Source organism: Lissotriton vulgaris, chromosome 5 (genome assembly GCF_964263255.1).
Source record: "Lissotriton vulgaris chromosome 5, aLisVul1.2, whole genome shotgun sequence".
Classification (NCBI taxonomy): domain Eukaryota; kingdom Metazoa; phylum Chordata; class Amphibia; order Caudata; family Salamandridae; genus Lissotriton; species Lissotriton vulgaris.
The window spans coordinates 1,929,160,766-1,929,185,894 of record NC_141693.1 but is presented as its reverse complement, the minus strand read 5'-3'; positions in this window follow the sequence as shown (position 1 = coordinate 1,929,185,894).

Sequence of the window (25,129 nt, the reverse complement as noted above, 5' to 3'; positions counted from 1 at the left end):
ACACCCCTCACCCCTACACCCTCTCACACCCCCTCACACCCCTCACCCTCACACCCCTCACCCTCACACCCCTCACCCTCACACCCCCTTACCCTCAAACACCCTCCCACCCTCACACACTTACCCTCACACACCCTCTCACCCTCACACAACCTCTCACCCTCACACACCCTCTCACCCTCACACCCTCACCCTCACCCACCCTCACCCTCACACACCCTCACCCCATCACCCTCCTTCACCCTCACACACCCTCACACCCCCTCACCCTCACACCCCCTCACCCTCACACCCCCTCACCACCCCACACCCTCACGACCCTATAACTCACACACCCTCACACTCTCACCCCCTCACTCCCCCTCACACCCCCTCACCCCCCTCACCCCCCTCACCCTCACACACCCTCACCCCATCACCCTTCTTCACCCTCACACACCCTCACCCTCTCGACCCTATCCCTCACACACATTCACACTCTCACCCCCTCACTCCCCCTCACACCCCCTCACCCTCAACCCCCTCACACACCCTCACCCACTCACCCTCACACCCCCTCACCCACTCTCCCTCACACCACCTTACCCACTCACCCTCACACCTCCTCACCCACTCACCCTCACACCCCCTCATCCTCACACCCCCTCATCCTCACACCCCTCATCCTCACACCCCTCATCCTCACACCCCTCATCCTCACACCCCTCATCCTCACACCCCCTCATCCTCACACCCCCTCAACCTCACACCCTCTCAACTTCACACCCTCTCAACTTCACACCCCCTCACCCTCACACCCCCTCACCCTCACACCCTCTCACCCCCTCACCCGCTCACCCGCTCACCCCCTCACCCGCTCACCCCCTCACCCGCTCACCCCCTCACCCGCTCACCCCCTCACCCTCAAACCCCCTCACCCTCACACCCCCTCACACCCCCTCACACCCCCTCACCCCCCCTCACCCTCACACACACTCACACACACTCACACACACTCACACACCCTCACCAGCATAGCATAACAAAAAAAAGCTTAGGATAGCAAAACATAGCATAGCATTACAAAACAAAGCATAGGATAGCAAAACACAACAAAACATAGCACAGCATAATAAAAGACACAAAAACATAGCATAGCAAAACATAGCATAACAAAACATAGCATAGTATAACAAAACATAGCAAAACAAAACCTAGCATTATATAACAAAACATAGCATAGCATAACAAAACATGACAGAACATAACAAAACATAGCAGAACATAACAAAACATAACATAACATAAAACAAAGCATAGCATAACAAAATATAGCATAGCATAACAAAACACAACACACAGCATGCATACCAAAACATAGCATTGCAAAGCATAGCAAAACATAGCATAGCATAACAAAATACATCAAAGCATAACAAAACGCAACGCAACACAACATAGCATAGCATAACAAAACAAAGCATAGGATAGCAAAACAAAACATAGCATAGCATACAGCATCACTCCGCACCACCACAGCATCACTCAGGGGCACCACAACATCACTATGCGTTACCACAGCATCACTGAACGCAACAGCATCACTCATTCGCCATCACAACATCACTCAGCGCCACCACAGCATCAATCTGTGCAACCATTCAACAACATCTAGTTCACATATGTTTTCTCAATATTTCAAGCTTTATTACAAATGTAACAAAAAGATGTTAATATTTCACTTATGTTCTTGGATTTTCGTCACAATAAAATATACTGAACATAATCTTCACAAAAGCTATTTACAAAACTTTAAGCTATTGCCATTATAAATTACAATAACTTTAATTTAAGTATTAATTATTGAAAAAAAATGAAAATCCATTGTTTTTTGTAATATCAATACATGTAAGTCATGTAAATACAACACATATTGCATTACAAATGCTATAGGTGTCACATTTGTGAAAGTTATAACTATTGGCATTGTAAATGACAAAGCTATCAATTTCGCTATTTTCAAAAACAAAACATAAATAAAAAAATTGTCATTTACAATACCAATAGCTCAAAATTTCCTAATGCGAGACCTATTGCATTGCAAAGGCTTGTTTTATTTGTTTGCTTGTAAAGAAATTGCGCCACCCACACTTTAGCTTAAGATTTTTAAAGCTAAAGCACGGTGCCACCATTGAAAAAAAGTTTTTAAAAAAAAGAAACAGAAAAAGAAAGGCAATGCGCCACGTTTGGCCAGCATATAACAAAAAAAAAGTAGCGGTCGCCATTATTCTTGAAGAGGCGTACCGCACTGGAAAAATGTTTTTTTTTTTAAAGTGTTGAGGTAAAGCTTGTCCTACCTGTGTTGCAGGCAGGACGAACCAATTTAAGAAAATAGTGCTGGGAGGATGTAATTAAAGTGTACTGAGTAACAACATATGTAACATGAGGTGTCCTCATGGGAGGTTAAAAGCAGAGGAAAGGGGGTACTAAGGAGGGACTCCTAAGCCTAATGATCAATGAAAAGCCACCATTTACAAAGGACAGGAGCCAATTAAAATGATGGGCGGGAAGTGGGTGGGGGCTTCATTCCCTTATCTTGGGGAAGAGGGGTGGCGCACGGGCCAGGGCAGCTGACTCCGGAACACGGGGCCTCATGGTTCGGTGCCAGCGACAGATCAGCCCAGCACCATGTGACTCTGGGCAATAGCTCGATTAATCTTCCCGACTGCCCCTAGTGCCTTGACGCCCTCAGGGAATTGTTTGCACTTTAGAAATACTGGATTGTGGGCGTAGTTCACGAAGTAGCGCTACGCGAAGTGCATTTAGCAGTACGTGAACTTCGCGTAGCACTACGTGAGCTGCGTAGTAGCATGTTCGCACTGCACAAGATGCGTTTTCAATGATTGCACAGTGCGGACAAGCATCCGGCACTGTGCAATCATTGAAAACGGCATCTTGCACAGTGCGAGCTGTAGTTTTCTGCTGCTCGAGTAGATTTTTACTCGAGCGGCAGCTTTGTCAACGCAAACTGATAGTTTCTCATTGCGAGCGGTCGCGAGCATGCGCAACCACTTGCAATGAGAAACCTGACTTCCCCGCGTTGAGAATCTCACCGGGATATCATTTTGCTTGCTCGCGGTCACGAACATGACGTTGAGGACCGCAAACAAGCAAAAAATTACCGCTGCACTACGCGTGTTCGCACTGTGCTAGGTGCAGCTCGCATAGTGCGAAGTTGCGGAAACTTCGCAAACTACGCGAGCGTAGCGTAGTGCTTCGCCCAGGGTTAACATTTATCCCAAATACAGCATGTCTCAAAGAGACAGCGCAAGTGCTGCCTAGGCGAGACCTAAAAATTAATCGAGCACCAGCAATGCAATCTGTCTCGCCTTTGGGACCTGATAAGTGTTTAGCCATGCATTATATTATCCCACATTACTACAATGGACAGTGTGGCAGTGATTATAAGTGTGGCAGTAGATTTGGCACTTGGTTCAACAACTTCATACTCTCAATCAACATAGCACCTAACACTACTTAGACGGCAAAGAGGGCTAATCAAACAACACTCCATAAGTGGGGAAATCCTCAAACCACAGCATTAAAACCTACACAACCTACACAAAAGCAAGATATGAATACCCAGTTCAAGCAGTGCAACAAAACATTGGGAGCAGCAACTTTTTATTCTTATATATCCAATTGCTCCAGACAGAGTATTATAGAGGCAAGTTCATTATTAAGAATAATAAAATGCATTTCAACATTTTATAAAATGGTCCGCCAGTGCGTACAATAGGGAACCATTTTTTAACTCCTAATAGCTGCCTCACCCAAACACAGAACTAAAGCCACATAGGTAGCAACACTATGCGCCCAACTGCACAATCCCACTACTCACAGAAATAATATTTGTAGATTTATAAAGACATATTAAATACACAAAAGTTCATCCTCATGCCCATAGGACCAAATTCATAAATGCAGCAAGTGTTAGAGTAACAACAGACACAAAGATACACTATAAGAGTGACTCCAGCCAGATCAATTAACACTTTGTCCCAAATGCTCAGACTGATATTAGGGCACATCACTGGCCCAAGTGAGTATACAAATGCTGGAAATATGATATAATAAAATATAACTAATAAAGTATTATTCCAGACATCCATACAGACACAGCTGCATAACAGTCATTCACTAAAAGAGTATTTGGTTGAGAACATTTTGGAATTGAGAGATTCACTTTTCTTTAGGGCCACACAAAATGCAATGTCTACTAATCATTGGTCCTGCTTGGAAATAAACGTCCATACACAGGACACATTTGTTTTGTTCCCTTGTGCCCTGTTTAGATCCCTTGTGCCCAAAAACATGACTAGTCAGTTGTATGTTAAGGCAACACCTATGAGTGACACTTGCTTGTGAGTAAAATCAAGTGATGAAGATGAGGGAAACATAAATATCAGAAATGACACCCATTGGAGCAACGACGCACTCGTCATTGAACTAAAGTGCGCTAATAGCAGGCAGCTGAAAACAGGGAAGAGTCAGACAGCGTGACTGCACAGTTCTAATCAGTACACTACAGGACAGGGGTGCAGGCAGCTCAGACTGATTGAAGCATTAATTTTATTGATTAATTAAACAGCCATAGGAAGTTAGCTGAACTACTAAAACACATGTGTGTTAGCCAGACTTTGCCCACACTGGGCCCCCTGCTGCCAGCAGTGAATCAAACAGATCAGGATGCAGAGCACCAGTGGCGGCATCCAGGCCTTTCTGTCACAAGTGGGACCAGGCTCACAACATGTTATGTTAATTTCAATTTATATAGCGCCACATCACCAACAGGTCTCTTAGCGCTTGCTTTGGGAACCCGTCCTGGCTTTCCCTGCGAGATAACCCCGACTGGGCATCCCCAAGGTGAAGACCAGGCATCCCATCGCGGTGGGCCGTAGTGGAGATTAAGCAAGCTATTGCCCAACGTTGTAGAGTGAGAACCCATGATTCGAGTAGGCACCGAGGCGAGAATTATCGAGTCTGTGGACATTTTTTAGCTCAAGACCCTGCCACGTCGGGAATTGAACCCTGGTCCCGGGTCTGACCTGTGCATCAGGGTCTGCCTCCTCTAACCAGTGAGCCACACATCTCTTATCAGAAGCAAGCACCAGAGTTGCATATGTAATGTAGTGTGGCTATAAGTAGCCTCGGAAGATAACTAAACTTGCAACATATTGTAAAGTCAAAGCACAAACACAACAAAAAGACACACACAGAGGGCGGTCGTTAATAATCGCACAACATTAACACAACTTGTATAATGGATACACATGCAACAAATATTTTTTCACAAATGTGTTTGTGTGTACAGTTGGAAATCAGCTTACAGCTTGACGTGATTATTGCTCTAATCCTCACAACAGCTACAGGTAACAAAGCCAGTTAGCTGTGGCAACTCAAATAATTTGAGATTTGGTATTATAAAATTTTGAGACTAGACGAACTGTGACAAAGGCTCATGACAAAATAACCTCGAAGTAATTTGAAGATGACTAGAGATAAGAACTTTTAACAACAGATAGTGAAAGGCGCCTTCAAAATAGGGCAGTAACAGTGCATCAGAGGTGAACTTAAAAGGTATAATGTTGGCAAAAGTAACTCTCCAAGTATGACATTATGGATTACTTTCTCGAGTTTTACGAGGCACAAAAATATACATTAGAGGTGTTCCTGCAGTGTTAAATTTGTGCCATGTTTTAGGGAAGGTTTTCGATAAAATGTTAAAACAGAGAATCGATTCAGAGTCATGAGGCAATAGTTTTCAAAATCATGAGCGGCAACCAACATCGGTCTCTCTCTAGCTATATTTTAAGTGTACCTTTTGTGTTTTTTTAATTTAACAGGTTATGTAAAGCTCGGTTTTGTCACCTTTGTGGTATTGCTGTTCTGTCTGAAATTAGAGCTGGGGTAGGTGAGATTGTGGACTAGGAACTAGGCGAAATGAAGTCCAAAGGCAAATAGTTGTTAACTATGTAATATACAGTATTATTTTGGTCAGATTCGGTATAGGGAAAGAATGCTCTAGAAAGGTTATAGATCGCGATCCAGTATCAGAGATTATCTGGCTCGCTCTCCTATTGGTATGCTGGTGGTGTCAAGATCTTTGAGACTGTTTGTGTCCAACGCCAAAGACGTACAACAGATGTATGGCTTAAGAATCTAGATGTCAACTCGGTGGGTGCCTGAGTGGAGTATGGTAAGTATACAGATCAGAGAACATAGGCTCTGTATCTAGATGTATGTTTGTGTGTTGTTAGGAAACACGTCTGAACTCAAGCAGCATACTGCCATGTCTCAGTTTCACTGTCAGAGACACACCTCATGTATTCCAGCACGCCTCTCTAGTCCCTTCAACCCTTACTGTTCACCGGGCAGTGTCAGTTCAGGGGCACAGATTGTGGCGCTTGTTCACCCTCATGTTGCCCTTTGTGTGCTGCTTGTTTTTGCCTCCCATTTTGGGTACTCACTGAAGGACCTGAGGCACCGGGAAATCAACAACTTCTGCGTTTGATGAACGCAGCTCTCAAATGAGGGGACTCCTATCTGATGTACATTTCAGGAATGCTGTCAAAAAACCAGCATACTACACAGTAATCTCAGACTACAAACAAGTAAGTGGAATGACTGAAGCAAGCGACTCCCCGAATGCTTCGGGTGTGAACTGCTGTGAAGAGCGCTGGAGGCAGGGGTGTGATAACGCACCTCTGTCACACGCCTAATCACCTCTGTGGAAATCGCATTAGCAGATATGCTGAGAAGCAATGCATGCCTCCCTCGCACAGTGCCGACCCCGCGTTAGTGCGCTGCATGCGGGTCTGGAAAAATTAATGGTGCCTCAGGGTCTCGTTGGAAACCTAGCTTAGGGTGGAGGACGCACAGCTTTCCAAGGGACAGTCCTAGAGCTGGGGTTATTATCAGGTTGGGAAGGGTAATCACGTGATGCACCGAAAAATTAACATAAAAAAGCTCAAAGCACTAACACCGCTCTTCTGTGGGAGGAGTGTCTTACTTCCTTGCACCCTGAGGCCCGGGACTACCAAACCTCATAAGCATGCGCATAACCAAGGGGGGAAAGCACATACAGATGGGGGGCTGCAAACGGGGCGTGATTTAGAGGTAGCAAAGCTCAAGGCCATGTTGGAATGGAATGTGAGTTAAAACATTAAATGCATCGGATGCTTTAACAAATTAAAAGTGAAGGAGTGCGTTGCGCTTAATAATTAAAAGTGAAGGCAGCTGTGGCGCTTAGAAATAACAGCGAATGTGGGATAAGTAAAGGCGGCCGTCTTGCTTATAGGAAGAAATGAAGGCGGGCTCAGACTTGGCATTTTAAAATAAAGGCTGCCCTTAAGCTGAATATTGAAAAGTGAAAGCGGGCGCTGTGAGGAGTAATTCAAAGTTACAAATCACCAGGTGCCCAGTGCATATGCCTTTTAAGCAAGCTGCCTGTACACAGAGTGTACTGTAGCAGCAGCAGCTTTCACAAGAGGAACAAGCCCAATCCTCCTTAAAACAAAGCCCAAAACGAACTACCATCCTACCAAAAAGAAGCCCAAATGACGATCGACTGCGAAGTAGTGCTCAGGACACATGCAGTAAAGGGGCCAATAGCTGTGGAAGGAGACATGGCCATCATAAGGCGGGACTAGCAGCCTCTAAATCACAATTCCGAGGCACATGGTAACGTGAGCGAGCGCGCCCGAACCACCTAAGGGGAGTTCGCGGATGTTCTACCCCCGAGAAATTTTCGAAAAAGTAGTGGGCAAATGATGCATTTCCAAGCAAATTTGAGAAAGCAGGAAGGTTAATAAAGCAATTGTTAATCTGGTCTAACAAAGCCAGTGACTGGCAAAACTGAGTGTAAGCAAGGTTAGGTTTGTGCATGAAACAAGAATATAATCATGCACACATTGACACATGCCCCAGTGATTTACGGCACAAAAAGGGCAGGTGCACAACCTGCCAACCCTTTCAACCACGCACAAAGTCCACTTGCTGCCTTGCTGAATATGACTTATACAAAAATCTGTTCAGGAAGGGGGAATTGTGAGTAATAAAACAATCCTGCAACTTATCAACCGGTCTCTGCGTATTGAACTCAGGTGGGACCGCTTTCCTCCGTGCAGCGCGCCAAAAGGCAACAGAAAACAAGACGAGTCATATGTTTTCCATTCTGCACCTTGAGCTAAAATTAAATGCATATAAGAGAGAAGGACAAATACATATATGTCATAGAAATTGGAAATATCAAAATGTATGGGGACACAACATATCGCACGAAAACAGTTCATTGATTTGTTTTTTAAATGTATGATTTGTAATATAACACACATACATTTCCAAAACATGATGTCCTTTATGAGTAACAATTTTTACATATGTGCAAGAATGAAAAACTTTGCACTTACTATCTTATTGAGATGAATGAGGTGGATAAGATTAACACAGCTGGTCAATATTTGGTGGAATATAAGATAAAGACACTGATGCAATCATAGTCTTGGGTTTCAGCATTTGCAAAGAAATGATGAAGGTTGTCTCCAAGCAATGTTAAATGGTCAACAATCAGCAGGGTGATATCATATTTCAGCCGTCACTCAGCAGTTTTGGAGAACATTTTAAAATGTCCTCCATTCACTTTGCTTTTCCAAATTGCTCTTTTGTCTCTCATAGCACAATAATTACAAAATGTGAATAAAAACAACAGCACTTGTCTTACTTTTTCAATGAGATATATGAGACTGATAGGATGAACACGGCTGGTCAATATTTGATTGAATATTTGATAAAGACACTTGCATTTCATCATCAAGCATTTTCAAGCATCCACGTTTCAGTGTCTTTAAGTTTGTCATTGTTGAAAAGGATACTTCACAAATGTATGTAGTAGAAAACTGCAAGATAATTTTTAACGCTTTTTTACCTAGGTTTGGATGCATTTTTGTAACACAAACCCAAAAGCTGTCTAAATCACCCTCTGAATGCATCATGAGCATACTTCGATCATTTTTTATTTCAGCTAATTCTTCTTCTTCAGTAAGAGGAAAGTTCCCAGGTGCAGCTAAAAGGAATGGATTTCTGATCCCATCATAGTCTTGGAGTGCAACATTTAGAAAGTAATGAGAAACTTTCTCTCTGAGCAATGTTAAATGATCAACAATCAGCAGGCTGATATCACATTTCATCTGGCACTCATCTGTTTTGGAAAACATTTCAAAACTGCCTTCTTTCACTTTCCTTTCCCAAATTTTTATTTTGTCTCTCAAACCACAAATCGTACCTACTGCTGTTAAGATATTTTCTCCTTTTCCTTGCATACTGGTGTTAACTTTATTCAAATGTTCAAATATGTCAGCAAGATATGCCAATTTTGTTCACCAAAGTTTGTTTTGAATTAGAGCGCAGAATTCATGCTGCTTATTGTCCTCAAAAAGTTTAAGCATCATGTCATGCAATTTGTATACACGACAAAGCACACGACCTCTTGAGAGCCAACGAACTTCTGTGTGCAGTAGGAGCTTTTTAAACCTTGCCCCCATTTGTTCACAAATGTTAGCAAATATTCTTTATTTAAGAGGTCGGCTTTTAATGTAATTCACCATTTGAATCACTTTGTTCATAACTTCCTTTAATTCATTCCCAATGGTTTGCGCGACTGGTGCCTTGCAATGAGTAAATATGATAGTTTAATTTTCTTTCTTTGCTAAAGCTATAAAACCTTTTGCTGAGTCAACCATTGACGGTGCACCATCCGTGCATATCCCAACACAATTTAACCAGCGCAAATTATTTTCCTTCATGAAGCAATCTAAAGTTTGAAATATATCCTCACCTCTAGTTCTCAATGGAAGTTCTAGGCAACACAGGAATTGCTCAATAATTTTGTCAGGATGAATGAAACGTATAAAAACCAGCAATTGAGCTACCCCACTGACATCTGTTGATTCATCTAGTTGCAATGTAAAGATCATATTGTCGTCTTGAAAAATATCCTTCATTTGCAGCTTAACTTTAGCAGACATATCTTGAATCCGTCTTCCAATTGTGTTGTCTGCCAAAGGGATTTTATTAACTTCAATCTCAAATTCTGGCCCAAACATTGTTCGAACAATAGCACAGCAAGATTGCCTTATGGTGGTTTCGGCAACAGTGTGTGGTTCCTTGTTTTTGGCAATTATTTGAGCAACCAAGTAACTTGCCTTTTGAGCTTTCTCGGATGTCTTCATTCTCTTTGTGAATGATGCAGACTGCTTCCTTATAGATTTTGCAAGCTCAAAGTATTGTACTGGTTTTTCTGACAAATGGCTGTGTTTTGTGGTAAAATGGCATTTTAATTTATTTGGTACCATACTTTCACTTGCCAGTATTTCCCCACAAACTAAACACTGGGAACAAGGATGGTTTTCATTACCAGAAAATGTGAACCCCAGTTACATATAAGCTTTATTATATAAACGGGGATTGGAGATTTTCCCTTTAGACTTCTTACGTACTGAGAAAGACTGTTCAGTTGATTCCTGGGTACTCTGCTCAATAGCTGCTACATTTTGTTCTTCGCAAACGTCATCGTCACCAGCTATTCGCTTCCAAATGATAAACGTATCCATTTTGAGTTTCTGTTTGCCTTCCGGGGAAATAAAATGTGGAAATCTAGAGATAGGAAGAACATGAGATACGAAGTTTAAAAATCTTATGCCTCGCTTGCAGTCTTCATTCTCTCCAGTAACTTTTCAGGATTTGAGTAGTAGATAATCATGTGAAATCAGAGCTCACATGGGTTTCAAGGCTCTGCTGTGCAAGCCAATCAAGGCATGAGTGGAGGGGTACACCCACACTGGCCTTTGATGTCTGCCAGTTTAGCGACTCAAGCACATTATGCACAGACAGACAAAGGGCGACAACTCTCCTCTCTTCTTTATCCTCCTTAATTCGTAGTTAAACGTTGTTAGACGGAGACCCGAAGGGTCGGCCGAGTACAGGGGGAGAGGCCTCCGGTGAGGGCCTTCTCCGGTGATCGTACAGACAAGTAACTTCCCCCCCACAGATGATCACCACACAAAGATGAGTTCTGCACACTTTATATAGGAATCTTGAGGCAAGGTGATAAACGATACAGCGGGACCAGGATACAAGGATCCTGCCAATTCTAGTCTCTTTGGGGAAAAGGGGTAGCGGGACAGTCTTAGTACCGGTCCGGTACGGAAGCAGTTGGAGAGGGAGCTCACAATCCTCGAGCTGGAGAGTTCGCAAGGATGGGCCGCCCCAGCAGGATTTGACGATGGTTCACAATGAAGAGGGCCGCGGCAGCGCCAGCAGGATTCGAAGATGGTTTCACGATGAAGAGGGCCGGGGCAGCGCCAGCAGGCTTCGTAGATGGTTTCACGATGAAGAGGGCCGCGGCATCGCCAGCAGGGCTCCAAAGATGGTTTCAACGAAAGTGGGCCGCAGCAGCGCCAGCAGGGCTCCAAAGGTGGTTTCAGCGAAGATGGGCCACGGCAGCGCCAGCAGGGCTCCAAAGATGGTTTCAACGAAGGTGGGCCGCGGCAGCGCCAGCGCCAGCAGGGCTCTAAAGGTGGTTACGGGTTCCACGCGGATGAGTTCGTCTCGGTGTCTCTCGACTCCAGGATACAACTGCCGACCTGCTCCAGAGCTGCCCCAGACATAGGTCTGGCGTCCTTTGATGTCCAGACCCTCGCACCTGGGGGTCGGAGGGGCCGGGATGAGCGTGTCCAGACACCCAGCAGGGGGGTGGAGCCAGCGCCCAGGGAGGCCCGAGGCGATCGAAACCAGGCGTTGGGTGGGGGCGGTTGGAGGACCATCGAAACTCTTCTCCTCATTGATCCGTCTAGTGGCCTCTTTACCACCTGGTCGGATAGTGGTGCCTCGATGTCGGGGCTTCGCTGGGTCTGCGGCCGAGGTCGGGCCGAGGCCACGGGGCCTGGTTGTGGAGGGTCCAAGATGGAGTCGGGGTTTGAGATGGTGGTCCGGGATAGGGGTCGGACCAGCTGAGGGTGGCGAGTAGGGGTTGCCGAGTTCCCGAGGAGGAGAGCCGGTGGTTGCCCGGAGGGGCGGCTCTCGTGTAGGGGGGATGGTGTCGCCTTCGGCCGGCAGACAGGGGTCGAGGTAGTCCAGGTCCCGCCATGCGGGAGGAGTGGGACCATGCCACGAGGCCGGGTCCAACAATATTGGTTTCACATTGCCTGCTGTTTTGTTAGATAAGGTGAACATACTGCGTTTGGGAATCTAGCCTTCCGGGTTTAACTCTCAGGTGATTGGTTAAAAAGGTACTTAAAGGGCCAGGATGGAACCCAGAAGGAACCCTCAAACATGTTCGAGTCCAAACCCATACAAATATATAGATACAAAATGAAGATCATCTCTCTCAATTTTCATTAGGCGCTGACGACGAAAGGGATGTCCGACTCAATATTTGAATCAAATATGTATTTACAAGCAGTTTACTGTTTAAAATTCAGCGGACGTATTAAGGCAAATTCCGAAATTGAAGGTCGTACGCATAATTTTAGTGTAATAAACTTGGAGACTCACACGAGGGATGTTCATTGGCGTCTAAGCCCAGCATAGTTTACAGCAGTGCACATAAAGCTAATTCCTGAGATTATAGGGTGTCTGGTTTAAAGATGAGTGAATACATTATAGAAGAATGTATCAAGTGATTAACACAGAATGTGAAATATTTACAAAATTATATCTAGTCTCATAAGTGCAGGTGCCAGTAAAAAAGGGAAAAGTAGGATTTTAAGTTCGGGTGGGCGTGCCGAGATCCAAAAGGGCTCACTCGAAGTGGGGCTGTTGTCTTGTATTTACGACCATACACTATCGAGCAGGCATATAAAAAACGTGTTTGTATTACCAAATCAACCACATAAAGATGAAAGGCTGGCTCGACTCGCCTTTCACTCAAAACTGCTGGTTGCCCTCGGCGCCGCGGTGGGCGCCACAACTCACTGAGGTATTTATTTACTCTAATACCCATTCGTGGCGTTGATGATCTCTATATATGCAAAAAGGTGCCAAATCAGAGATGTAGCGATTTAAAAGTGCCCCAAAATGGTCTAAGCCTCACTACTTACCAACCGAGTGCCTGGGATGGTGGGGTAGAGGCAGCTCCAATATCACGGTGTCCCAGCAAGGCTGCGCGCTCAGGCCTGTGAGCAGCACCGTAGCACTCCCGGAGGGGTCAGGGGTGTCAATACTCACTGGAGCTCCTGTCCACGAGGCTCCGCTCTGCAGATGCTCCACCTTCCACATCGTGTGCATGTTGCGATCACTGAGTGAGGGGGCTCGAGTCGCATTCCCCCAATATCGTCCGGCTGGCAGACGTCATTGCGTCGCATTGCGCGACACACCTACGTGTCGCGCCACACAGTTTGGAAAACTGTGCTCTAAACCAATCAGAAGGCAGTCATTAGAAAGGAAAAAGCCACAAGCCAATGAAAAAGTGGGCTGGGGAGAGGGCGGGACTTCCCTCACCTATAGTGTATACTGCATGCCTCACAAAGCGAGCAGCACATGAGCTGCACCACTAGGCAAGACCTAATAAAACAATGCTCTCTCCAACCCCTTGGAATCTGTTGTGGCAGCAGTTGTAAAGACTACTGCCAGACCGAAAGAGTGTGAGAAAGCAGTCCTGCGGTTGAGCAGAAGAGGGAGAGGGTCCTGCCTGCAGCTGGTAAATGGGGGTATAGAAGGGTATGGAGGCCCAGCTTTCCCGCCAGGGAAGGGGGGATAGGGAAAAGACTGGGGTTGGGTGCACAGAGAGGGTCATGCCTGCAGCAGGGTAAGTGGGGGCATAGATGGGTATGGGGGAGAGGGAAGGGAGAACATGAAATACTGGTGCTGGGTGCACAGAATAGTCCCCCACACGCCACCAGGCACTGGGAGTCGTCTCCCATCGGAGGATTAGGTCCCAGTGATTTGCTAAGGGGAATTTTCAGGGGCCGCGGGAGAACCATGCCCCCATGCTAATCGGGGAACCTCCCTTTTGGATACCGCTGGCACCAAATATGCCATCTCTGTGATCCACTTAACAGAAGAGACTACAAAGGCGTATACTGCCCCTTCTACAATGCCACGCTGCCCTGAGGGTACAAAAAGAGGCACACATGTCTGCTGCGCCCAGCGAAATTTCTCTAATAAGGGCAAGGCCCCACTTACGTAGGTGGAGACTGTGGTTTTAAACCAGTGTTTAATAAACTTACATTGCTTCGAGTTTACGTGTAACAGTTTTTTCTGTATTAGGAACAGCACTAGATGAGAATGAATTCTTTTTGGTAAAAGATGATAAAGATGTTGCAGTCCTTTTTCCAACATCACTGCAGTCAGAGCCTTGGTCCCACTTGGCGCGCATTATGCCAGATAAAATCAGAGCAATCTCTGAAGTGGGAATCAACGTTTAACCCCTTCGATGCTCCTGACGAGCTCAGCTCGTCATGCAGTACACTGGGCGTGTGCTCATGACGAGCTGAGCTCGTCATGAACAATGGGAATAAATCTGAAGTAGCACATAGGGGGAATTGCTGTAGCACTGATGGTGTTAAGGGTCAGAACCCATGTTTGTTGTCTTCCTATTTGTTTTTGACATTGTGTAATGTTGCTGCGGTTAATCCCATGTGCAGCTTTCCAACAAGTCTGGACTCTTCAGTGAAATGTAGTAGAGAGTAGGAAAGCAGTAGGTCAATGTGTGTAATGTACTGTTCTCATTCATACCAAACCTTATTCTACTAATATATGTTATGTTATTTGGTGATTTGTAAAGCGCACGGCTACTCAGAAGAGTGTCCCGGCGTGACCCAGCAAAAGAAAACAGTGAAAAAAGAAGTAAGACAGGCATTGTCTAGGAAAGGTTAACGTTTTTCCCTGCACTGAGAGGGGTTTTGAAGGCTACGGAGCTCTGGGGGGAGAGAGTTCCATGACTTAGCCATCAAATAAGACAATACACTGCCCCCCTTTCTTTTCAAATGGATATCGGGTATGGGGGCCAGGCACATGTTCGAGGAACGCAGGTGTCTGCCCGGGACTTAAAACGAGAAACGTTTCCTCAGATACATAGGGCCGTTTTCATATAGTGCCACATGGGCCGTCACTTAAGCCTTGAACAAGACCCTAGCTTTTAACAGCAGCCAGTGCGGATTACGAAGATGTTGCCTCACGCTAGTAGGTTTGGGTAGGTCCAGCAGCAACCGCACAGCGGTGTTCTGCACCACCTGCAACTTATCCATTAGGTAGCCAGAGAGACCTACATACAATGCATTGGCATAATCAAGACAGGAGGTACCAAGGCCCTTATTACTGTTTCTTTGGCATAAAGAAGCAACAGGGGCAGACATTTTCTGAGCATCTTCAAAATGTGGAAACATGTACCTGTCAATTTGCTAATCTGAATGCCAAAACTAAGTTTTTCGTCGAACCAAATCCCCAGGTTCTTCACAGGAGGACCCGAAGGAGATGGTCCCGGTGCATCAGCGGGCCAGCAGTCGTGAAAAAACAGCGAAGGGAATTCCCAAAAACCAGTATCTCTGTTGTATCTTCATTGCATTTCAGCTGGGCCGAAGTAAACCAGTTGGACATCGCAGACAGACAGGTTCTAACATGGTCCGTACTGGACTTGTGCTTTTTCCAGGTGAATAAACAATCTCCAACAAATCCCTTTCTAGACTCTTCCCTCCTCTATCCCTCCTTGGATCGACCCAAGCCTCCTTTTAATACAAGCATCTCCCAAACAACTCTTCTAAATTCTTCCCATACCTATCCCTCATTTAACTCCTACAAAACGTCATCTTACCACTATGATCTCCCTAATCCATTTCTAGGGATTCTTCCCTCCGCCATCTCTCCTTATACTCATCCCAAATCTTATTTTACTACTGTGATCTCCCAATAACCTCTTTCTATACTCCTCTATCCCCCCTTATCTATCCAACCAATAGACTCACATGTCCACCGCTCAAATTAACTCAAAGTTCTCTCTATTACTCCACTACTAATCCTTTCTAGAGTTATGGAGTAGTGTGCTAGTTGCCGAAAAGCACTTTGATGCCTCGTCAAGGGTAGTAAGCACTATATAAATACAATTAAAATACAATACAGGCTGAATGCACTGGGGTTGTGTGGCATGATGGTGATGTGCGGAAGGAGCTGGTTGCGTGCAGCTGCGCTGGGAAGCATCGCAGGACGGAGCTTCCAGTGCAGCTCCTTTCCTCATTACAGTCCGTCAAAGAGAGGCCCAGATTGACTAAACACTGCGAGATTGGGCGGTGGCGAGGTGGACTAGTCCGTGGTGGGGGTACTACCTGCTGGATTATGCAGGAAGACTACAGCAGCAAGAGAAGACGCTCTCTCGTTGGGAGCACCTATCAGTCTTTGAAGTATTAATAAGGGAGTGTCACCAACCTCTCTTAAAGTGGGTGGAGGACCTTAATAATTTAGGTCTGTAGCACCCTGGCATCCGTCTCAAAATCCACCTTCCATTGTTCTTTTTTGTCACATTCACAAAAGTGTTTTATTGTGATAAATTGGCATGACATGTTCCCATTGAACCGATATGTTCATGTCTTAGGAGTTTAAAATTGAAGAAATGATCCCCTTCACACAGATAACAGGTGGGTAAGAATATTTATTTTTTGTTGAGTCTGCAGCCGACAAAGAGGTAGCATCCAACCAGCCCCCAACAATCATCAAAATCCCCTCACGAGCCCGAGAATCCTCTACAAGATTCCCTGAGAATGTCGAACAACATTCTCTCACAGGAAAATGCAACACACCCCATTCTTCAAAATAAAAAATAAATCGTAATGAAAAATTACAGGAAAACAAGTACAACAAGAAAAAATTAAATAAATATACATACAATGTAAAACGAAAGGATATACAACCCCTTCTAAATTATTCATCCATAATGAAATCATTGAGACACCTAGGAGCATGTCTAATCTTACCTTGGCTTGGACCAACACGCCTAGAGATACTCTTCAGTCTTTATGTTACCGCCAGCTTTACTGAACTCCACTAAACAATTTGCCACTTTCACAATTCCACATATTTCCATCACTAAACAGTACTGCATAAGGATTGTTCTTATGTGAAGAGGCTTAGAGACCTTAATCCCTTACTTTCTCTCCATCCCTTCCTTACTAGTCCCAAAATGTCCACTGCAAATCTTTCCAGAAAAATCACCCTGCAGCCTCCAAGATTTGGCACTGCGTATTTTCCTCCTTTCCACATCCTTCGTCCTCGCATTCCATCAAAAGACACCTTCCCCATTGCACAGTTAGGTGTGGTGCAGCAACCCCACACCAATTTTCTCACAGCACTCCTTCACTGATCCTCCTGACATAATGCCAACTGTAATCCTTCCTCAAGAGTTCTATTCCACCTCTTGACAGGGTTGTTGCTCTGGGGATAATAAACTAAGATTCTTATTTGTTCGACTCTGTTCATTCTTAGAAAATCTTTTGTGGCCTGAGAAACAAATTATAATGCAATGTCTGTCACTATAGTTTCTAGTATACCCTCTCTTTCCCATAGTTCCTCCAAAAACCTTATCACATTTTGAGTGGTGTCCTGATCCGTGAACTTAACCACTGGCCACCTTCAATGGTAGTCAACAACCACAATATTGCACTTAGGGCGGAAACGCAAAACATTTTTGGAACTAGAAATGTCTAAACCAATTTTCTTCCATGGGGCATCCATTTTCTCACTCTCTATGGGTAGATGGTTGTTGTAATCTACATCCTATGGTACATTCCGGCCCCCCCTCCCCTCTGTCCCAGTTGGTTCCCTCCTGTCACTGTTTGCCAACATTCCACAGTGCCCTCTAGCTGACTGGAACCTGTGGTGGTGTGAAGACGAATAAAGAAGAGTTCTTACATTTCCGCAGCGCGGAGGTCATTGTGGAGCTGTTTTTCAACTGGATTCAACCTTGCTAAGCCCTTCCACGAACTGCGGGCTCTGGAGGTTCGTCGTGGGGCCGTTACCCGCATCCTGGACTTGTAGAGTCACGCCAGAACACCGAGGCGGACTCCAAGTCCCAGGATTCTGTGCCTGATAATCACCTGGACCCGGAACAAGCCTCGCCCTCAGCCTCAGGCGCTTATTAGACCTCGCCGCACCCGCTTCGTGGGTGCCGCAGCGCGGAGGTCTTTGTGGAGCTGTTTTTCAACTGTATTCAACCTTGCTAAGCTCTTCCACGAACTGCGGGCTCTGGAGGATCGTCGTGGGGCCCTTACCCGCATCCTGGACTTTTAGAGTCACGCCGGAACACCGAGGCAGACTCCAAGTCCCAGGATTCTGTGCCTGATAATCACCTGGACTGGGAACAAGCCTCGCCCTCAGCCTCAGGCGCTTATTAGACCTCGCCGCATCCGATTCGCGGGTGCCGCAGCGCGGAGGTCATTGTGGAGCTGATTTTCAACTGGATTCAACCTTGCTAAGCCCTTCCACGAACTGCGGGCTCTGGAGGATCGTCGTGGGGCCCTTACCAGCATCCTGGACTTGTAGAGTCACGCCGGAACACAGAGGCGGACTCCAAGTCCCAGGATTCTGTGCCTGATAATTACCTGGACCAGGAACAAGCCACGCCCTTCGAGTCTCCTCCTATATAATACCTCTTTAGTACACGCGTCACGGGAGCGCGCTGGAGCGTCCCGGGAGAAGCCTGGGAAAAGGGCGGGACCGTCTGTGGCCACCCCTCTAAACCTTCCAGCAAAAGACATCTTGGGTGAACTCTATAGCGGTACCTCGTTTTAATGTTATTCTATAATATGCAGTCGAAGTGACTAACAACACTTCTTGTTGTGTAAATATTTTTACTTGGCCCCTTTTGTTATATTGCTATAGTTCACTGTGTTCCTGCTCTTGGTGTAACTTTGTATTTTAGGTATTTTATTTCACCCCCTAATTGGCTGTAAGTGGCTGAGAGCAGCAGCATGGGCAAGGGAGATAAGCTGACTGCCCACCGCCCTACGACCAGGCTATTAGCGGCTTCTACGCAACCCCTACCTAGCCTTACGGCTATTGATAAAATGCTTCAAAAAACAATAGGAGTTGTGGCAAACGCTATAGAAAATACAGAAAGGCGTCTTTCGATTACCCCTGCTATGCCCTCCTATACTCTTCTGGAAGACTGCTCCGTAGCCACAGCTTTTCCTACAGATTTTATGACCTCCCTTATGCCCTCATTCTCAGACCTACCCGGTGCTCAGATTGTGTCTGACTCAGATTTTGCAATTGAGAGCGCGCAATCCCGACCTTCCTCTTCCCCCGCCCGGGCCCCACCCCAGGAGCAAGTGCGTGGTGCCAGACCCAAAAAATCTAAGAAAAAGGGGAAACCCACTAAGGCACCAGTACCTACTCCTGCCTGTGGAGATTCCGAGCAGGGCTTTCGTGACCCAAATCCCGGACCTCGTGTTTTCTCCGGTCCCCCTCTCTGGGCTACTGACCTTTTGTTCGATCTCCAGGCCCATATGGAACTGCTCATCAATACCCCTTTTAAATCTTTGTCCTCTAAGATTGACAGACTGGTCTCTTTGATAAATAGTAAAGGCTCAGCGAAAGCACAGACAGCCACTGCATCGGGGAATACTATCTCGGCACTGGCCAAAGGACCCATCAACGTGGCTGGGAAGGACCAGCCTCCGGCCAAAAGCCTTTGCCCTAATCCCCCTACCTCTGCACTGATCCCTCCTAAGATCACGACTCCTACATTAACTACTAATGGCCCAGGTCCCATTGGTCGCCCCACTGCGCCTCCATCTGTCCCGGGATGTAAAGTACAGGAACCACTAGGGCTGCCAAAACCAACCGGGCTCTTAGAGTGCCCGCTAGGAAATAACAACATGCTGGGCTCTTCTAAATATACTCCCCTACCCCAGCTTCCGCCGGAAGCCTCGCCGTATGTGGTGGTGCTCACAGGCGTCCCTGCCCTCCCAGGCGATACAAGGGCATCTTTTCCGGAATTGAAGAACAAAGTTATCTTCTGTTTAAGTAGGGACAGACCTTTAATGGGTGCCGGGCAGGGTGAAATTATGTTTGCACGTGAGTAAGTTGGTTGGGGACGAGACCTAAGGACATTAGGGGAGACTGTGTGATTGTGAATTTTCGGGATCCAAGGGCTGTTAAACATGTATTACACAATGGAGGGTTTTCCCACGCGAACTCTATTAACACCGTCCATTTGGGGTATTTCTATTCACAACCTCCAGCTCTAGGGGGGTATGACCCATTCCCCCCTTTCTAGCTGGTTATGATCACAAATTTAACATCGCTGTGGTTAATAGATACTCTGCTCTAAGCAATATAGACTGACCGCTATTAATCTGCTCCCCGTAGGATCTGTTTTGCCCCACACGGTGTGTGAAGGTGGGGGGAATCCTAGCAGAGTGAAGGGTGCTCCAGGTGAGAGAGTCAGTCTGGAAGGGACACATTTTATTATTCCCCTGCCCTCTTCTAATCTGGGGTTAGTTAGTTCTGTAGAGGAAGTGGGTAACCATTTACATTCTAAACCTTCCTGCTCTATCGAGCCTCTGCTACAGGCGGACCCCCCGGTTCCTGCTTTAACTCACTTTCCACTTATAGGCTCTTGGAATGTAGCAGTACTCGAGAGAAAGCTGCTAACTACGGAGTGGGGAGAGCTGATGGAGTGCTATGATCTATGTCTCTTTCAAGAGACTTGGATGCTGTCCCCTCCGGTCAAGGAGGGATATGCGTCCGTCCATATCCCAGCAGTTCAGGGCTTGAGGGGCAGGCCTTCGGGGGTGTTATGTATTTGGGTTGCTGTTCATCTGGGATGCACGGTTAACCCCTTCCATGCGGCCGCGATTCCCCTGGTGTGCTGTAAACAGCACGAACAGGGGCGGGCCGTGACGAACCCCAGCCGTCATCAGCACACGAGCACCGTAGTGCATGACGGCTGGGGTTCGTCATCAGCATGGAAGGGGTTAAGGTAGTAGATTCCCACTGCCCGGACATTCTCTGTGTTATATTGAATTTCAATAAGGGGCCTGTGTTGGCAGTGTTTAATATATACCTGCACCCTCATCCGCTCCAGCTGGGCCTATCAACCTTGGAAGCACTGGAGACTCTTTTACAATCTCTTCCCCCGGGTGCTCATATAATTATTGGTGCAGACCTCAACTGTCACTTTGAGCCACTTTCGGGGATTCCCTCTATTTTCGCGGAAGAGGACGAAAGTTGGTTCATTCCGGACTGCACCATGTACCCAGAAAAGCGCCTACCACCACTGGCCCTTGCGATTAACAAGTTGGTCTTTCTATATTCACTAAGAGCTTGTAATGGTTGACTGGCCCCAGATGTTCCAGGGACCAGTACATTTAATAGACCGGGGGGAAGCTCTACCATAGATTATATATTGGTGAATGTAGAGTTTTGGGCTTGCCTCAGAACTTTTTCTGTGATCCCAAGGGTTGACAGCGATCACCATTTATTGTCATTAGAACTGCGTGTTCCCCTTGGTTGTCACAATGATTCAGGACGTGAGGAAACGGCTACTGACTCTAATCTAGTCATAGCAGCGGGAGGGAGAGGAGTTAGATGGGAGAGGATTGCACTGGCTCCTGAGAGGCTGGCAGAATTATTTCAACTCGTTGTAAGCTCTCTCACGGAGGTCTCTAACCTTCTGGGCGCAGGTCGCAAACCTCTAGCCTCCCACTCTCAGGGGCTTCAAGACATACATAACAACCTTTTCGGCTTCCTGGCCTGCTATTTCTACTCTTCGGGTGTTAGGAGCGGTGGGACTAAGAGGCGGGATCACTGGTTTAATAAAGCATGTAGCTACGCGAAGAGGTGCTTGATCAGGGAGGTCAAATCGGGCTCAACTTTTAGCATTAGAACGGCGAGGGAGGTGTATAAAACTTTGATTAAGGAGGCTAGGGCTGAGTGGGAAGCCGCCAGGTGGGACAATATCCGAGTGGCATTGGGAACCCGAGATTTCAGGTCATTCTGGAACCTTGTGCGAGTCGGGTTGGCCGAGGGGAAGTCTGCCATCATCCCTAATCTGAGTGAAGACGCGTGGCTAGATCATTTTAAGCCCCTGTATTCATCTGGCCATAGTGACCACCACGAGGAGGCCGTATTGCAAAATCGCCCTACAGAATTGGCTCTCCTGGAAGCCCCAGCCCTGGTCTGCCCACCTTGCTCGGTCCATGAAGTGCAGATGGCCCTTGGTAGCTTGAAATTAGGAAAAGCCCCGGACCTGGACAGGATCCCTGGCGACCTCTACTGTAGCGAACAAAAGGTATGGGCTCCCTACTACATTTGTGTTTATTTTAATGCCATTTTGCAGGGTTTGGAGATCCCGGAAACCTGGTTGGGAGCCGAAATATTCGCCATTCACAATAAATCTTCCCCCCTCGACCTGGCTAACTACCGCCCCATAAGTTTGATCGATGTCCTCCAGAAAATCTTCGCCCGCCTTTTGTTATCAAGGTTGCAGAGTTGGATGGATGACCAACATATCCTAACCTCCCTTCAGGCGGGCTTCCGAGCAAAGGTTTCTACCATAGACCAACTGTTTAGATTACAGTTGGTCTACTGGAAGACGGTCACTATTGGGGCGGGTAGTTTGTTTTTAATCTTTGTGGAACTTTGGTCCGCGTTTGACCTGGTCCATAGGGATAAGTTGTGGGCTTTACTGCTGGCGATGGGTGCTCCCCCCTTACTTGTGCCACCTATTTAAACGACTGCACCAGGGCACATATGCTAGGGTGAGGTATGGGAGGAGTGGGGAGTTGTCGTCCCCCTTTCCGGTTTAGAGGGGGGTAAGGCAGGGGTGCGTCTTGGCTCCTACCCTCTTCTCCCTCTTTCTTAATCGGCTAATAGACCATCTCTCGGGAGCAAAAGATTTGGACTCTCCCAGTTTAGCGGGGCGACGGATATCGGCCCTAATGTTTGCCGATGATACTCTCCTGGTGTCAAAATCGTCAGGGGGTATACAGCGCACATTAGAGGCATTCTGTTCCTTTTGCCATCTGAGAAATCTGGAGATCAACATCTCGAACACAAAGTTCATGGTCTTTAACTATAAATCGGCCAATTGCCCCCGCCCGCATATGAATGGAATAGTGTTGCGGATGCAAACGGACGAAAGTGAGAATTAAGAGAAGTAACCCTGTGTGACAAATGTGATGCTGCAAATCTGCAATAAAAATTATGTTTAAAAAAAATGAATGGAATAGTGTTGGACCGTGTGTCCAACCTTTGAGTACCTGGGGGTCACACTGAATGACAAGATGGACTGGGGGTTACATAATGCTAGGGCCAACCTAAAGCTGGCCCAATCATCGGGTGGTATTTTAAAGGTTTTTAATGACACCTCATTGAAACTCCTGAGCCCGCCTCTTGAGATCTATGAGGCCCAAGCAAGAGGGGGCGCACTCTATGGCGCAGAGCTATGGGGCCCTACATCAGCTGCCCCTTTGATGCTCACGGAAAACAGTTTTATTAGGCGCTTGCTCCGTCTCCCTGTGAGCTCGCCTTTGATCCCTCTGAGGTTGGACCTGGGCCTGGTTCCAATGCAGGAAATCGTAGCAAATCGCCCTCTCCTGTACTGGAGGTGTCTTTGGCGAACCTCCTGAGCTTTCGAGCTATAGGGATGACCTGAGAGACATTCTGCAGAGGGGGACTTCGGGGAAAATACCCTAGTTGAATTACATCAAGCACCTCTGCCATGCTTTAGGCAGAGGAGACGTGTGGTTGTTTTCCTAAGATTCCTGTCCTTTGCTTTATAAAAAACGACTGAATGTAGCTCTTAGGAGGTACCGCATGGAGTCTTCAATAAGCAATCTCTCGACGGGTAGGCTAACGGACACTTTCTTGAACATCAAGGCTTATCCCCGCTTTGAAGTCTTTTTGGACGATATCCAGCCCCCCTTGGCTAAAAAACTTTACACCCAGTTCAGACACAGCGCATTGCCATTGAGGGCGGTAACGCACAAATGGCGGAACGCCTCCTCAAATGCAAGTACCTGCCTGGGGTGTTCGAGCGGCAGTGAGACAGATTTGCACAATCTGCTCTTCTGCCCCACTTACGCTAGGGCTAGGGAGAAATGGATTTTGCAGCTTTGTAGGGCTAGGGGCTTTAGGAATTACAGGGAGGTCTTCAGGATTCTTAAATACGACACTTCTCCCTGATAGTTTTTGCCACAGCAAGATTTCTCCAATCTATGTGGTACATGAGATGTGCAATACTAAAGCTGGAAGCTCATATTCCGCACAAAGGGCTACTTTTTAGGAGGTGCCACACTTTTTATCCAATTTTAGATATTTTATATACCGACATTTCGGTGTAATATCTGATGTTTTTTAATATTTGCAGGAACTGTTTGTATGTGATTTTTAATACAAGGTTTTACTTGTTTTATCCTTTGCTATTGTGTTATGCTTATTGTGTATGTATGGCCTTTTTATGGTATGTTACCGAAATAAAGTACTTTGACTGACTGACTGACATACCTACATTTTATCTTCATTATAACACTGGGGACGATTCACAGGGTGGGGACGGTTCACCACCACCCCCAACGCTTACTCCAGGTCAGCTGTTGTGATACTAAGAAACTTAAAGTGAGTACTCACATCATTACAAGCCTCTTGATCAGAATGTTACGTTCCTTCACTATGTGGTGTAGTTGGGCCACCTTTTTGAAAGAATTTGCTCCTGGAACTGCTGCCATATCGTTATGTTGTGCAATATGTAATACACCTTTAACTTTGTACATTCTACATTCTATGGAACTGTACTGTGTTCTGCATATGTCATATGTATTCTGTATTCATTCAGTTGACACTGACTGACTATCGGTCAGGTTGGGTGCCTGCTCGTTTATGGATTAAACTCATTTTAACCTACTTTGAAGTGTTATCTTCAATATAACAAGTGGCGACGATCGGGATCTCTACACATCCAGATTTTTACATTTCAACATTTTTTTTTAACTGGTTTTGTGTGGATTAGCGAGCAGAGAGGGCGTTAAGGGGTGCTTGAAGGCGCTTTAAGAAAAATCAACAAGGACTATGAGACTACGAGCAGTTTACTGGTGAGCACGGT